Source organism: Phasianus colchicus, chromosome 7, assembly GCF_987193195.1.
Source record: "Phasianus colchicus chromosome 7, bPhaCol1.hap1.1, whole genome shotgun sequence".
Classification (NCBI taxonomy): Eukaryota; Metazoa; Chordata; class Aves; order Galliformes; family Phasianidae; genus Phasianus; species Phasianus colchicus.
The window spans coordinates 17872163-17887761 of NC_143442.1; the positions used below are offsets into that span (position 1 = coordinate 17872163).

The 15599-nt window shown below is 34.6% G+C and overlaps 1 protein-coding gene across 10 annotated transcripts in view; it reads right to left on the reverse strand.

Moving 5' to 3' along the window:
- The window catches only part of LOC116232900 (sodium channel protein type 2 subunit alpha-like), a 364152-nt gene that overhangs the window by 69851 nt on the left and 278702 nt on the right, over positions 1-15599 (reverse strand). The window lies entirely within an intron of this gene.

Here is a 15599-nt window from a genome sequence, read left to right on the forward strand (position 1 = left end):
CAATAACTTTTTGTATCAAAATTTAATGTATGGCTTTGTACTAGTGTAACTCTATATTGTTATGATTAATGACCTACCACCACATTTTCATAAGAATTGGAATGTCAGTGCATCAGGTAAAATATTGGCTTCATTGAAGTCAGTAGGAATTACCACTGACTAAAGACGGTTCTGAATTTCTCCCACTGTCCCTTGAATTTACATTTTTCTGGATTATTCATTGCTTTATGTTTTCCGAAAATAAAATGAAAGGGAGAAAAAAACCATATTTTTTCTATTCATATTCTTTTAGACAAACTGTAAACAGCTTTTCTTTCTTAAACATATGCTCCTGTTACATGCAAAGATACCTGGATTTCAAATACCTCAGGCAAAAACATAAAAAGGAAACACACTGAGGTAATGCTTCAGATACAAATACATAATTACATAATCTGTAATACTTCAGGTACAAATACATCTATTCACAAGTTTTATTAATTATGTATTTATACATAAACATGCATTTTGAATATTTGATTGTACCATGACGTGATGACTGGAAGAAGTTTAACTACTTTCTGAGACTTATTCTTTAAACACTCTACTAGAGATCACAAATAACAGTTTTCAGTTCTTACATAAATAATAGTTCTGTCACTATTTGACTGTAAATATGGGTAAATATGGAAATCTAATGCCAGGTAGAACTATTACTAAGTAATAGTACAAGACATAAGATATATAACAGAAAACATTTTTCATTCTTCCCTTTGGCCCATTGCGAGAGGTCAGCACTGCAGTCAGAAGCAAGTCTGCACGGACAGAGCTGCTGCCTTTGACAGCACTGCTCCTTCTTCCCCGTCAGCATGGTTGTATTGGTCATTCTAAGACAATATGGCCACCAAAAAAAATATATATATATATAAAAATGACCTCCACTTTGATTCAACATTACTACTTAATATTAAGCATCCATGAATGTCCTTCATCTGTTCTTGCTGCACTATTGAACCCTTATGCCCATACTCTCTTCCATTGGATGTACTGGATTTTAGAGTAATCACTTGCTGTAGCACTGTCCTGAAATGAACTGCCACTGTGATAACTAAATTGTCTAATTATAACAAATGCCACTAAAGATGAAACAGCAGATAAAAAAAAAAAAAAAACAGAACAGGAACAAAAATAGCCACCAAAACAAAGAAACAAACAACAACAAAGAAAGCCCCACCACACACAAACCTGTTAGGCACCAGGGGACTGAGTTCATACTTAAACTGAGTTCTGTGGTTTCCCTTTCTGTATGTAAAATGTGTGTTTGCATGCAAACAAATTTTAATGAGGTTCTGTGACACTCATATCACTAAAACATTTTAGTATCTTGGCTGGCAGTGGTACAGAATTATCATAGTATGGTATTAATACAGCTATGTAAAATATTATGTGTCAATAATGTCCAAACTGTAGAGTTTATTTATTATTAATAATAACCAGCAGTGGAAAAATTAAACACGTGCAATTAGCTAAAACTTTTATCCCACAGGGAACAGACTGACTAACCCTAAACTTATTGTACCGTAGAACAAGTGCTCACTAGTATCAGAGCAACCATAAGTCCCCGTTGTTCGACTATGCTGAACCTCAGCAGCTCTGCTTAAACTATCAACAATTACTGTCCCTTGTGTACCAGTAACAATATAATAGTTGGTCCTGTTTTCAGAACAAAGATACTAGAGGTGGGGAGAAGATTTTTACCTCAAGAGCAGAATTATAAGAGAATTTGAATGTCTGTTTTTCCAACACAATGCTGGATTTTTAGAGAGAGAACCATATCAAAAGCAAATATCTAATATATATGCACACATACAGATTGCCTAGAATAGGAAAACATATAAACAGTAATTTTAACCATAACTAACAGATAGAGTAAATGAGCAGCTGAAATTGTAGAAAGCCATACTAGAACCCTGACAGCAGTCTTACAGAAGATATCCATGGAGGCTTGCAGAATCCTATTTTATGCTTCTAGTTGTAAATATGAACAGAGAGATAAAAAGCTAGCGTTTCATCTTCCCTCAAACATGACCAGGGCTAATTGATTTCCAGCCATCAATAAAACAAAGAAGTGATTGAATTGTGACATTCTTCTTGTGGCAGTGAATAATAAAATAGAAAACCTTCATCTTTGACCTTGGTCCAAGAGAAACTCTGCCCACGTTTTATGTTAAATTAATATTTGATGTCATCTCACATAAAAATTGGTTATAAACACTATCATTTAGTAACAATAATTTTATTTCAGTTTGATTAGATGCACTTCAGCTTATTATCGTATTCATTAACTATGTTCACTGTAATAGGAATGTAACACTAATCTATTTGTTTGGATAAATTTTTCACAGTCATGCAAACTGGGAAAAAGTTAGGTGCTCTTTCTGTTTCTTTTACAGGTATGTAACTTGAGGAAATCAACTTATGAATCAAGAGTTAACCTGAGGTTATCTTCCCTGCTGTTAACATAGGTAAAAAAGATTGAAGTTCCAACAAAGTGCTAGGCTGTTGGTACTTACCATTACTTATCATGATTCACAAATTGATTTTCTGGCCTTACATATCTTTAAACACCAGTTGGGCTTTCAAAATACCATCATTTTTTATAAGCTGATGAGTAAGACTGAGATTTAGAGCCTTCCAGCAAACATTCCTGCCATGAGCCAATTCTCAAAAGAACACATTTACAACATTAACTTCTCAATGTTGTTTTTCTGCTGTATGTTTGAGAAATATCTTGGGATACCCAGGAGCATTTTTTTTCCCAGTATTTCTGTATTCACATAAAGATGTAAGTACAAGGGGAGAATGTTTCTGCATCACAAATCACGTCAATAACACTGTATTACATTTTTGTTTAGTCAGAATATGAGTAAAACTAATAACAGGATAACTTTCCTTATCTAATATTGTGCTTAAGTTTGTCTTGATCTTGAAAATTCAAAATACAGACTGAAAGTTAAATAGCATGGGCAACCCCAGACCCAAAATCAAGCATGAATCCTAGGCTATTCAAGATTCTATAATGCATGTATAAGCCTGAGGTACCACATGCTTGCATGAAGCAGCACCTTCAGGAGAACCTCATAGACCTGAATATCTTACCATCTTAAAAGCTTAATTCAAAAGCCTGTTAGACAAACAGTACCTTCCCAACCTGAACTAACCATGATCTTACTGGAGGTTTACTCTAAAGGACACTCAAAACAAAGCATTTTATAATTTTGATTATCTTCAGCATTTTTCTCTGTTGGAATGAGCAAAAATAGCACAGAAAAGATAAACACAGGATGTTTGGATAACAAGAGTTCTGTAACATGTACAAAAAAAAGCGGTCAAGATCATGAAAATGTTTTTCATGTGTTTGCTCAAATGAGAATTATTCCTACGCTTGCAAAAAAGGACTTCAAATTTTATGAAAGTTACTTTTCAGAGCTCTTTTCAGAGAGCAGACGTCTTCTATAAGCTACCACCACAGGGTTCTTACTAATTTTATTACAAGACAACAATTATATAAACAGTTTTTACTGGAATGTGCACTTACAATCTATTGACCACCACAAGCTGTCCTCTTTCTGTAACTTTTTTCTACGGAAGTCCAGGAATAGCATTCTTCTTTCAGAAGATTTCTTTCTGTTAAATCACAACCCCAATGTTTGAATGAACGTGATTATTTCATGTCTATTATACACATTTAAAACTCTATGCAGCTGTTTGAAAGTGATCTGGAAAAAAAATATATAGATGTCAATAATGGGAAATAAAGCTTATACATTGTCATGTTATCATCATATGTTCAGTCAGTTTAGATGTGTTTAGCCATAGCTATGTAGATTCTCTAGAATTTATGATTTTAAATAAAGGCATCAAATATCTTCTCCACAGTGGGATCACCGAAAGTTCAGATTTGCTGTAACCATTCTTTCAGACAACCCTCACTGCATCAATGCTACTTTACCTTATTTAGGAAGGTTTCGCTCTCAGCTTAGAAAGCCAGTAATCTTTCATGCCTCTGTTTTTTGTTGTTGTTGTTGTTACTACATATCTAAGTTCAAGCTGCGCAAAAAGTGCTGGCTCTGAGTCGTCACTGTTTGCTTTGAAAACCCTGCCTGAACACTTTTACATCAAATGTGTGATGTCAATCCCTAAATCTTTAGTGATCTCACGAATAAAACACTGTTTGGGATGCTTTCAACTTACAGCTCTATCCTACCTAATAAACAATTAAGCAGGATGTATGGAGCATGCTAGGAAGTTTCTTCACAAAACATTTGGTCCAAGTAGAAAAGGATTGAGAGGGAAAGATGAATAATGGAAAAATATATAGGGCTTTTAGCAAAGCTAAACATGAACTCATTCAAGTTCTTATTCTATCCATAATTTGTTCACACTGATCTCTAGGAGGGTAGGAGAAATCATATGCCTCTAACTATATATTAGGAGAAAAATTATCCATGTATATCAAACCTACTAACACTATCATTGTCAATATATGCCTTGCTATTCAGATTAAAATTACTCTTCAGCTTTCTCTCTAAAAGTTTCACAGTGATTTAAAGAAGAAAGTTATGGTTTGCCCCTCCTATCCCAACCACTTTAAGCCCATTGGTCAACATGACAGAAAGAGTAGTAAAAGTATATTTTTCTTACTTAGTATTCAAATAAATATATCCTGAATGAAAATTTTCTTTTATGAATTTAGCTAGAAAAATAACATGAGGAGTGAGGTGTATGAGTAAACACATCACGAGATAGCCCCATAGCTTCAGGTGGACGCAAAGACAAATAACATCAACTTCCAAGTTACAGAAAGTTAAGCTTTAAGTTATAACATCTCCTTCACAGTCATTAAAAAGAGTTTGCATTTTGAGTTTAAAATGTAAACTGCTTGATATAGAAAGAAAATACTTTTTCAGTTTTTACCATTCTGATGGGACAGTACTAAGATATTTTCTTAGGCTTGCTGTATTTTGAGACTTCTAGGATGCAAAATGAAGATGAGTGACATTTTAAAGGGAGCTTGAGCTCCTTAGAGGTAAAATGGCTAATCTGGATGCTTCCATGTGTTATTGTACAAGACAGAACCCCACACATGAAGACAAGACTCTAGCTAGGCTTAGAAAATTTCTGATTCTGAAGGGTCTGAGCAGCCACCACATAATTAGGGGTTGGAGAGAGGTGCACAAAACCAGCACCTGATTTACTGCGATTGTCTAGATACAAATAAACTACAGAGCCAGTTCCTGAAAAATGAAGAATGTATAATGTAAAGTCAGATATGGACCCTTGCTACTGTGCTTTGCTTTCTAAGCTCTGTGTAGCCAATACAAGAAATATTTTGTTCTGTTTCTTTATGGGAAACAGGCTGAAGTTTTACAGTCTGAAAAGTCAAACTTTCAAGAAAAAATTAAACACACTTGTAGGCACTTGTTTCACGTCACTATTTCAGTTATTCCGTATATTATAAAATAATGTCTCTTTGTCAAACATTTTGTGTTGCTTCTTAAAGCTGTATTTTGAAAATTTCAAGGACATTTGAGTAGTAATACACAATGATCAGATAGACATCTGTCAAGCCCCATCATACCAGAAGCAACATTTCCTGCGGCAAGTTTGGGACAGGGCAATTGATCAGATATTCTTCTTTTTCTGCAACCTGCTGTTGAAGTCACAAGCACAGTATTTGCATACTGCATCTGCTTACTCATCCACAGCCAAATTTGGATCTCTTAAAATTCAGAGCAATCCCATTGGCATAACTGAGAAAGCTGCTCTGGTAATGCAGAGCCTGAGGAGAGGAACAGAGACCTTATTCTAGTAATACTACTATATATATATTGCAAAAGTAATTCCAGTACTACAACCAATACTAGATCATTAAGTATCAAGTGCAGGATTTTCAGTTCCTCCTCAGTCTGACAAAGCTTTTAAAATCAATATATTTCATTGTCTTTTAGTTCAGACAATCTTATTCCCTTTGCTGGTATCGCTACAAATATGAATTACAAAGTTTGCATAGCAATGGGGCTTTGGTATTTTTTTTTTCCCTTGATATTTATTTTCATGCAAGGTGGAACCAAATGCTTAAATTCTAAAATGTTAACTATTAAAAATGTGACTCACTAAATCCTGAAGCTCTTAAGTACTTCAAGCTCATACACTACTTTGGGCATTAGAGATTATGAGAGTCAAATGTAATTTGTCATTTCCTTCACTAGTAATATGCTAGTTATCAAATATTTTTCAATACTAAAAGAACCTGTGTCCAGCCTATTACTCTTAGAGAGGCTGCCATTCACCTGCGACACCCCTAAGTCTAGGCATGGAGCCACCATCAAACCCAATGCTTGCTGAAGTCAGCAGTGTGATTCAGGACCTTCCTGAATCAGAACCTAGAAGAGGGTAATTTAAACCCACAGTCAGCCAGTAGAGAGACTATTTTAAACTGCTTACAAATAAGAATTTTAACATTTTTACATCTCCATTGTATTTCTAGTGTCTAGAGACAAATGATTCTCAAGATATACACTTCAGCATATTGGAGCCCAAAATATTACCTGACTTCCCAAAGTCAAAGTCATGCTTCAATTTAGAGGCAGAAATAGGAAAAAATCTAGTTTCTCAATTAACCTCTGTGAAATATATCACCACTTCTTCTGTTATCTTTCCCTTCCTTTTCTGTTCTCTCCTGTCACTCCCTCCTATCCTTTTTCCTGAAAAAAGTTTAAATGAAAAATGTATGGAAATGTCAAGGACATACAATTTATCTCTACAAAAGCTTATAAGTTTACCTTTAAATATTGACAGATACAGCCAGGAGTCATCCAGCTATATTCTCTTCTAAAAACAAAACAAAACAAAACAAAAAACATACAAAAGGAAAAAACAGCAAAGGGAGACACACACACACAAATTCACCAGCAAATACACGATACTGCCTTAGAGTGTGTGTACATATATATGCCCTGTTGGTGATAGACTATTAAAAAAGTAGCCTAATATAACACCCTTCATTACTATACCTTTTCTCAATAAGCATTTTCTTTTTTTGATTGTTTCTGAAAGCTGGAAGGAGGGAGAAAGTGAATTTTACAGAGACATAATGGAGTGTTTTCAATTAAACAAGGATGAGGTGTTTGTTGTCTCCACAATTACTTGATTACACTTGTCCACCAAATCTTTTGTGATAATGCTACCCTCTCAATCAGTCAAGACAGATTTGCATTGTCTTTCTAAAAAAAAAAAAACAAAAAACAACAAAAAACCCCACAAAAACAAAACAAAACAAAACAAACAAACAAACAAACAAAAACATACAAGAATTTTCTCCCAATCTAACTTATTTTTATTATGAAGAATCTTACATGATTCCTCCAACAATTCCATAAGCATCATTAAAGCATTTGCTAAATGCTTGTAAGGAGTTGATTTGGTGGAATTATGATGCTTGCCGTATTTCTTAGGTCAACTCAGAGACTGCAGCAAGTCTTGTGCTAAGTCAGCTGCTCTACAGAGCCAAAGAAGTCCCTGCTACGGAACCTTCCCCATTCCCTGAGCAACGGGATTGAAACATTGCCCTGGAGATCTTGGGCCAGTATCCTTAATTCTGCAGGAAAAAGTATGTCTTTATTCTAGCTTCCCATATTCAGATTGACTCATAAATAAAAAATAGAATCTGGACTATCATCTGACCCTAGTAACAGAATTTTTTTCATTTTCTATCTAGTTTTCAGATTGTTATTAAAACCACAACTGAATCTCCCATATGTACTGTAGTTTCAGCAATGCATTGCGATTGGCAACAATCATAGCTGACTATGCTTAATTTTCTCTTAACAAAATGCTTTTCCTGTGAACATTATAGTAAAATATGATCTTTCATATACTTATAATTTTTTATTTAATTTTAGATTTAAAATACTGAAACAACTATCAGGGACATTCTAATTAAACCTGAAAGCATGAACAACCCCAGCTCCCTCAGCCACGGAAAAGGAAAACGTGTATGCATCTACCTAGTAATTTCCTCTAAGTCACCAAAAAGGAAAAGTCTGAACTTAAACCTGTATATATAGCCAGAAGCTCTGATCTTCCTCTGGTTGAGCAGCCAACTGATAACCACGAGCCACTGTTCCACAGGCATCATCACTGTAATTCAACATTTTTTGTTGTGCAGACTGCAGTGCTGTGAGGGCACGTTGCATGGCATTCTGCTGCTATATTCTTGGGAAACATACACTGGACTTTATTTTAGATCCGCACAATAACCTCCCAGAGGCCACAGAAACACTACAATGAACATCAGACAGACAACATGTGCATGTGTGTGTGCATGCAAGTTTTTACTGTTTGCTTTTGTCAGTATAACCCTTCTTTGTCAAGATGATTCCCAATTTCAAATCAATATTCCCAGCAGTATAAGCCAGGGAAAAGTTTCCTGGACTGCATATGCCAGGGGAGTCCAATCATCACCATGGCCTATGGCCACATCTAATTTCAATTAAGTGGTACAAATTGCTGGAGCCATGATAATCATTAACAGAAAGGGATTCCCTATTCAGAGCACGTAAATGCATTGAGATGACATATCACTGCATTTGGGGAAGCACAGTTACCAGACATATTGTGGTCACTCATATGATCCCAAATTCTGCATGAAACATTCAAAACACACATACTGTCTGTGTACAAAATAAATGTATAACTAAAATATGTACAGAAAACAGACTAAGCTGTTTGTTTTGCTTTTTAAAACAGCAAGCTTACATAGTGCAATGAAATATTTATCCACAATGTTTTCCTTTTCTGATCTATTTTTTCTGGATTGATTACCTCTGAAAGCTTTCCTTACATGAGCTTTTGTATGCTGACAAAACGGAGACAAAGCAAAGCATCTTGATTAGCCACAATGCAGATCAGTTTCTAGTTGTGGTTGCCAGACCAGGAAGAACAGGGAGCATGTGGTCAGAAGTCTGCATTTTTTGTAAATTTGGTTTTTATGGTGTAGAGTAATCCCTTCCCACATTTTCCACAGGAAGCAGAAAAACTACTAAATAGCACTTAGAATTGAGTTTTTAAATTAGCTGGCTCCATTCTTTTGAGAATTAGTAACAGAAAGAGTAGTTAGATTTCAATGTCACATAAGCAGTAGTTGTCATAACAATTAATGCGCTGCCTCATAATCCATGGGCTTCAAACAAGAAGCATGCAGTTAAGTTAGTGTTATTGCTAAATTCTAAATTATGCCTGGTTCCGAGTGCCTTTAGTGAGCTGACTGTATTCAACTTCAACTGTGTCAGTGTACACCATGTATTCAAATGTCCACAAGAAAATATACTTCAAACAAAAACCCACAGAAAACATTTTAAAGGCTATTCACAAGGCAAATAGGCTTCTTAGACTGGTTCTGCATAGTACCAAACATCCTCCACGGAAGTAAAACATTTGTCCTTCCTGTATATGAGGATCTAGCCCTACTATTAAGTTCAACCTTTAAAAGTCCACGAAAGGCTTTGGTTATATTCTGCACAAAGATGCAATCAGATGCATCTGTTACAGTCACAACTACTAAGCTAGTATTTTAACTAGTGATAACCAGGTGCTTTAACTATGAACTATGGTTTTCTTTCCAGTGGAAAGACTCAATATTTAGTAACAGTTCTGCCACAGTTGTTTAAAAATATCTATGTACTACCTGACAGTGAAATAAATGAGTCCTCTTTATTTCCATGTAATGTTATATTATGATTTGATTAACTAAGTCCAAAGTACAAATGAAGGCTTATCATTACTCAGTTAGAAGTCTGTTAAGAATTCAAAATGTTTTTTTCCTTTTCTTTTTCTTTCTTTTTTCTTTCTTCCTTTTTTTTTTTTTTTTTTGGCAAAATGTAGTAAAATGATTTTTAACAAATAATTGTTTACTAAGAATTGTTCCATGGTTTTATAATTTCTTCAATTTATGGAAAATCATAAGTACTATTTAAATATATCTGCTGAATCATTTAAGTCTATGCTGACTCTAAACAATGAACTTCTTCAGATACCAATATTATTCAAGAGGAAAAAGAAAACAAACAAAACCAATCAAAATAAACAAACAAACTCATTTAAAAAAAAAAAAAAATGACAGATTTGCATGTATATTAAAGATATTGTAATCCACCAGGGAGAATCTGGACAGAAGACAGCATGACTGTCTGACATGAAACAATAATCCTCAGAAACTACAGTCTTCATATTGTTCAGGAATTAGTTGGCATTGACACATAGGAGAGACTTGGACGATCTTTTGAGGCCGGATCAGTCTGTACTGTGATTTTGTACAGGCAACAAACAATTTAATTTAGCTGAGATACTGTGACTCCAATTTATGCTGAGGCATGGAAGACAACACAGACCTGACCAAGAGAGGTGAGAGAAGGATGATAGCATCATTATCATGTACATTTGTGTAATCCTCTTCTGCTGTGATTGTAACTGAGATCTAACAATAATTTAAACTTCTGTTCCTTGAATATACTATATATCCTTAATAAAACCCAGGAACTTTGACTATATATGTAATAATGTCGAGTTATATGTTATATGTAATATAATGTTGAGTTAATTATCAAACATAGCTCTGGATGAAATGAAATACCAGAATTGCACTGATACTTGGTAGACAAATGTGTTGTATTTATGTTGGATACATACATGTATGTATTTAATATGGATACATACAGAATATATGTAGCATTTTCTTCATTCACAAGCAATGCACTGCAAAAGACTCGCTATCACTTCTGCAGCTGATGTTGCAGATGCATAATGGGATGGTAGTAATACATGCTGACTGTTGAGTGAGAAGCGGGTTTTTTTGTGTAATTTTTTGTTGTTGTTGTTGTTGCCAGGAACGAAAAAGCTTTCTTGTGTACCACCTTCTTGCACCACTTGCTTGGGAAGAAAACAATATAAGGATGCTTGGGGACTTCAAGTACTTTGTTCAAAGCTATTTCGTAGCAACCAGTGAAAATTAGTATAACTTATCCAGCTGTTTGTGGACAAATAGAATCATACAATGTCTGACAGCTACTCCTTTCTTTACGCAGAAAATAGTAACTCAAATACGTTCTTGCCAGCATCAGTCATCTCACATCTGCATAATCAAGTACAAGAGGCCTTGCAGATGACTGCTTCTTTGCTGAAGAGTAAGTGATCCTTATTAGATACATACAATTCTTCAAATAAATAATTAATAAAATACTTTACTTTTACTACACACATTATTTGCAGAAATTATTAAATCTTAATTGCATTAATAGCATAAATTTAAAACTTTGTAATTCATAACAGAATTAGTAAAATTCCAAGAAATTTCTAGCTTCTTTCTTTTTGATTATCACATTTTTCATTGTTAATTTGAAATATATACACATTTCAATTAAATAAATGTGTGCTCACTGCTTAATAACTCTGTTTGACAGTTCTGTTTGACGGCTGGTATCACAGAAAGCGTATTAAAATATGTTTCATATTACAAGATAAAACACATGAATTTGCTATTTTATTCCTACCTGTGTCCTTCAGATAAATGCAAAATAGGGAAGTTAAGAGACGGGGAGCACAGGGTAAGGATGAGGTTGAGAATGATACCAGACTTGTCAAAGCATCAGCAGAAGGGTCACAAAAGTCATCCAAGCTCTTCTGCCAAAGTGCCTAATTCAAATTCTAGTGCTGTGCTAAGTCAGAGTCTATTATTCCATTCATGTTTCTGTGAACATTACAGGCCCTTGTACATGATAATTTGGTTTGAAAGCCTCCCACTAAGGTGAAAAGATGAAATACACGTGTGTCCTGGTGCTACTGCAGTTCGTGCCTGAAGAAAGCATTTCAGCAAAACACTTATGTGTATATAACATTTCCTAATGCTGCTTTGCTTTTAGGAATTTTTAGTAATTAATCCCCAATATTGGGAATAGTTGGACTATTTTAAGCTACATTCCCTTCTGCTGATGGGTAAACAAATCTAAAAGTTTAGTCTGCTTGCTGTCGTCACCAATATATAACAGTTCCATTCACATATTTGTATTGCCAAAGCAGAAAAGATATAAGCTTGAAGTCCAAAATGTAAGAAGGAGCCCAAAGGAAATATAATGTCAGATTTCTATCCATGATTTTCACAGACTAGAAAATTACAACCTGAATAATATTTCTTGTTATGGACAGTTGCAAATATTCTACTTAAAATTCCACAACCTTGCAACTCTCATTTGCTTTTGAAACCATTAATTTGAATGCCAGCAGTCCCTATCAATTTATTACCGGAAATTAAAAGGAACTAATACTTTAAAATATTTTTTAAACATGGAAAATAAGCGTACAACACAGGCTTTTAGAAAGCCTTCTTTCTATTCACATCTTCGAGGCCACTAGTTATTTGCATGCTTTTTAAATTGTTCACTGCATTTCACAGAAGCATGGGGAAACTGCAGCTGCTGTGTTCTGGAATAGCAGCCTTCAAGTTTAAGAGGGAAAAAAAAAAAAGAAAAAAAAAAAAAAAAGCCAAGGAATGGCTCAGTGATAAACATCTGGTTTTATACCTGAGATGCAAACTCTGAATTCATCCCCAAACATCCAAAATATTGGTCTGTGCAAGCTCTGAATTGTCCACAATCTGAAAACCAAACAGACAAAAAACCCCACACGCTGTTTTGGGAATGTGAGCAGAATTAGAAACTTAAAAACGTGTGCACTGATCAAAATGCATGCAGAAGTGAGAACTTACAGATTTGCCAGGAAAAAAAAACAGAAGCTGCCTTTGCAAATGCAGCTTTGGATAGGCAGAGAAAGTTTCACTCTGGAACAGGAAGATAAACAGATTCTTTATACAGTGTTGCAGTTACTGCTCTGCCCTGCCTTATAAAACAGGAGGTAACAAAACATCACACACACATTCTATAAATTCCGGGTACAAATATGAAATAAAAAAAGTGAATAGCCCTCACATACCTACCTGTCTTAGAACTTGGGATTTGAGGATCTAGAGAAAGAGCAGAAATTTGTACTGCTATACTATGTTATAAACTTCCCATAAAGTTTTTGCATTCCATCTTATTTTATGTAACAACTCTATTTTTTGGACACATTTGCACATTAATTACAGTGTTAGGCAGTCTTGTGCGTTTCATCCGTTTTGTTCTTAGCTATACTTCTAAGAAGAAACTGTTGTTCTTAGAATGCCGTGTAGCTCTGCTTATAAGTATGCGTTAAGATTAAATATCAGATGTAAAGCTCACAGTGACATTTTGCCAATCAAAAATTTAAGTGGAATGTGCTGTATTTTAACAAAACATCTCAAGGACTTTCAAATATATCTTGAAGGCTCTCAAGGAAAAAGGAACAAGTTGTATTTTGCACACACTGAAGTTCCCTTTCGCTGATGCGAAATGAAAACCAACAAGAAAACAGTGCCATAGTATTTACATTTCAAAAATACCTGCCTATCTATATAATAATAATCTATTTTTACCATATTGCTCAATTGTTAAAGGTACTTTGAAATACGTTCTATAAATGGCCACCTAATCCAGGCAAAAATTATGTTATACATATTCCCTGGTCATTTTCTCAGGGAAAGCATAAATTCCTTTCCACACTACATACGTATTGTATGATTTGGCTTAGCCTTAGATTTCGTTACCATTTTTGAACAAAGTATTTGTATGTAGAAGGCACGCTGTATTAACTAATCTGTTTTCCTGTCAGGGAAGACTTCTATCCTCATTTTCTGACTTCCCGTCATGAACCAGAAAGTGGGTATGACAGTGCAATTAATATCTATTTAATTGAAATCCCCAACTCCAGATACACTTCACTGCATGAGACACAATAGCAGTGTCTTATCATGTTGTAATTTTCTCAATCAAAAAAAGGCAGGGAGGAACTATCTACTTAGCACAGAGGTAAAATAATTCCATAAACATAGCAGTGAAATAGTCACCTTCAACTTACAGAAATCAGCCTGTACATAAGCTAAATTTTCTGACTACCTCAGCTTTAGCAGCCTTAAAATCTCAGTAATAAGAAACTTAATTATTATCATATTTAGAAAGGAGAAAAAGAAAACATATGCCTAACAAATAAGAATCCATACATTCAAGAAAAAAAGAGCGAGATACATATATGGCTGGAGAAGAGCCATTTTAGTGTCAATATTATTATGAACAGAGCAGTTAGAAGTAATTGCACAGCTTTTTGACCACAGTGAAACAGTGTCAATGTAGACATTATGCCTTGTGTTATATAAGAAAATGAACATCATGGTCTCACATTCAAGTCTTCAAGTCTATGAATAGTTCAGCAAAGATGTTCAAATCCTCAGCGTTAAAAACAGATGGAATTTAAGAACAAAATTTGCCTACAAAAGCTGATCAAGGCTAACTGCTGAAGGAACACGCTGTTTAACCAAGCATTTAACAGAAAGGAAAGGAAGAAATAATATCCAAATCACTCCATCTTACCCAAATATCACACTCAAAGTGAAAGTAAACAAAGACCTTGCACTCCAGTTTTTCTGTCGTGTGAACGAGTAATGTCATCATTTGGCAGTTGCTTCAATGAATCCTCACTCAACTGTGGCTCTAGGAGGAGACTGAGTCTGGATAGTTTGTTATTGGATGCATTGATGAAGATTTGTTACTGCCCATTACAAAGAAATTCACCTTTTGTTTTGGTGTTCATCCAACACAACACTAAAGACAATGTTTTAAGACTGACAAAAGCATACATACATACGCATTTTTAGTACCATTATTCAGTGCTTAGCATAAATTAAAAAAATGTTTTCAATTAATTATTCATTTTAACTAAATATTTGAATGTATCTGAAAGTTATTTAACAACTAACAGCCATAAAATTTCTATTATATAGAATAACTCAAAATTATGCTTTATAACTTTAGTTAAGATATCAGGTGTTAGGGTTCCTAGGATATGCTAGGTGTGAGAGAAATGAACTTAACAGAATACTTAAAAATATACATACTGCAGGAAAACATTTAATATCCCTCTTGCTTGTAGTGTTTTGTTTGTTTTTTTTTTAAAGGATATAATGTAAAATGAGCTATATAGAAATATACACCACCTGCAAATGAAACAGACTGGTATTTGTAAGACAAAAAGGAAAAAAAAATCATACTAGGAAAACTATATAGAGATCAAGTTGGTGAATATTAAGCAATTGGCTGTAGTGATCAGATTTGTATGCTGCAGTCTCTTATCAGAAAGGGACATAAATGAGAAGGTTGCATTTCAGTAGATTCAAGGAAGAATTCACAAGCATTTTAGTTAAATGAGCTCTGCTGAAAAGATGTGCAGCGCTGAGCACTGAGGAGGTGCAGAAAAGCTTTGCCATGTGAACATGAGATGGCACTGGTTCATTGCCTGGCCCAGAACACTGTCTGGTTTGGCCAGAAGAAAATGCAGTGGAAAATGCAGAACAAGTTAAACTACAAAGTGAGTTTCTGATGTTTAAATTTCATCATTATTTAGTTCATCACTCAGCTTTAAAAAGCTCACAAAAACAG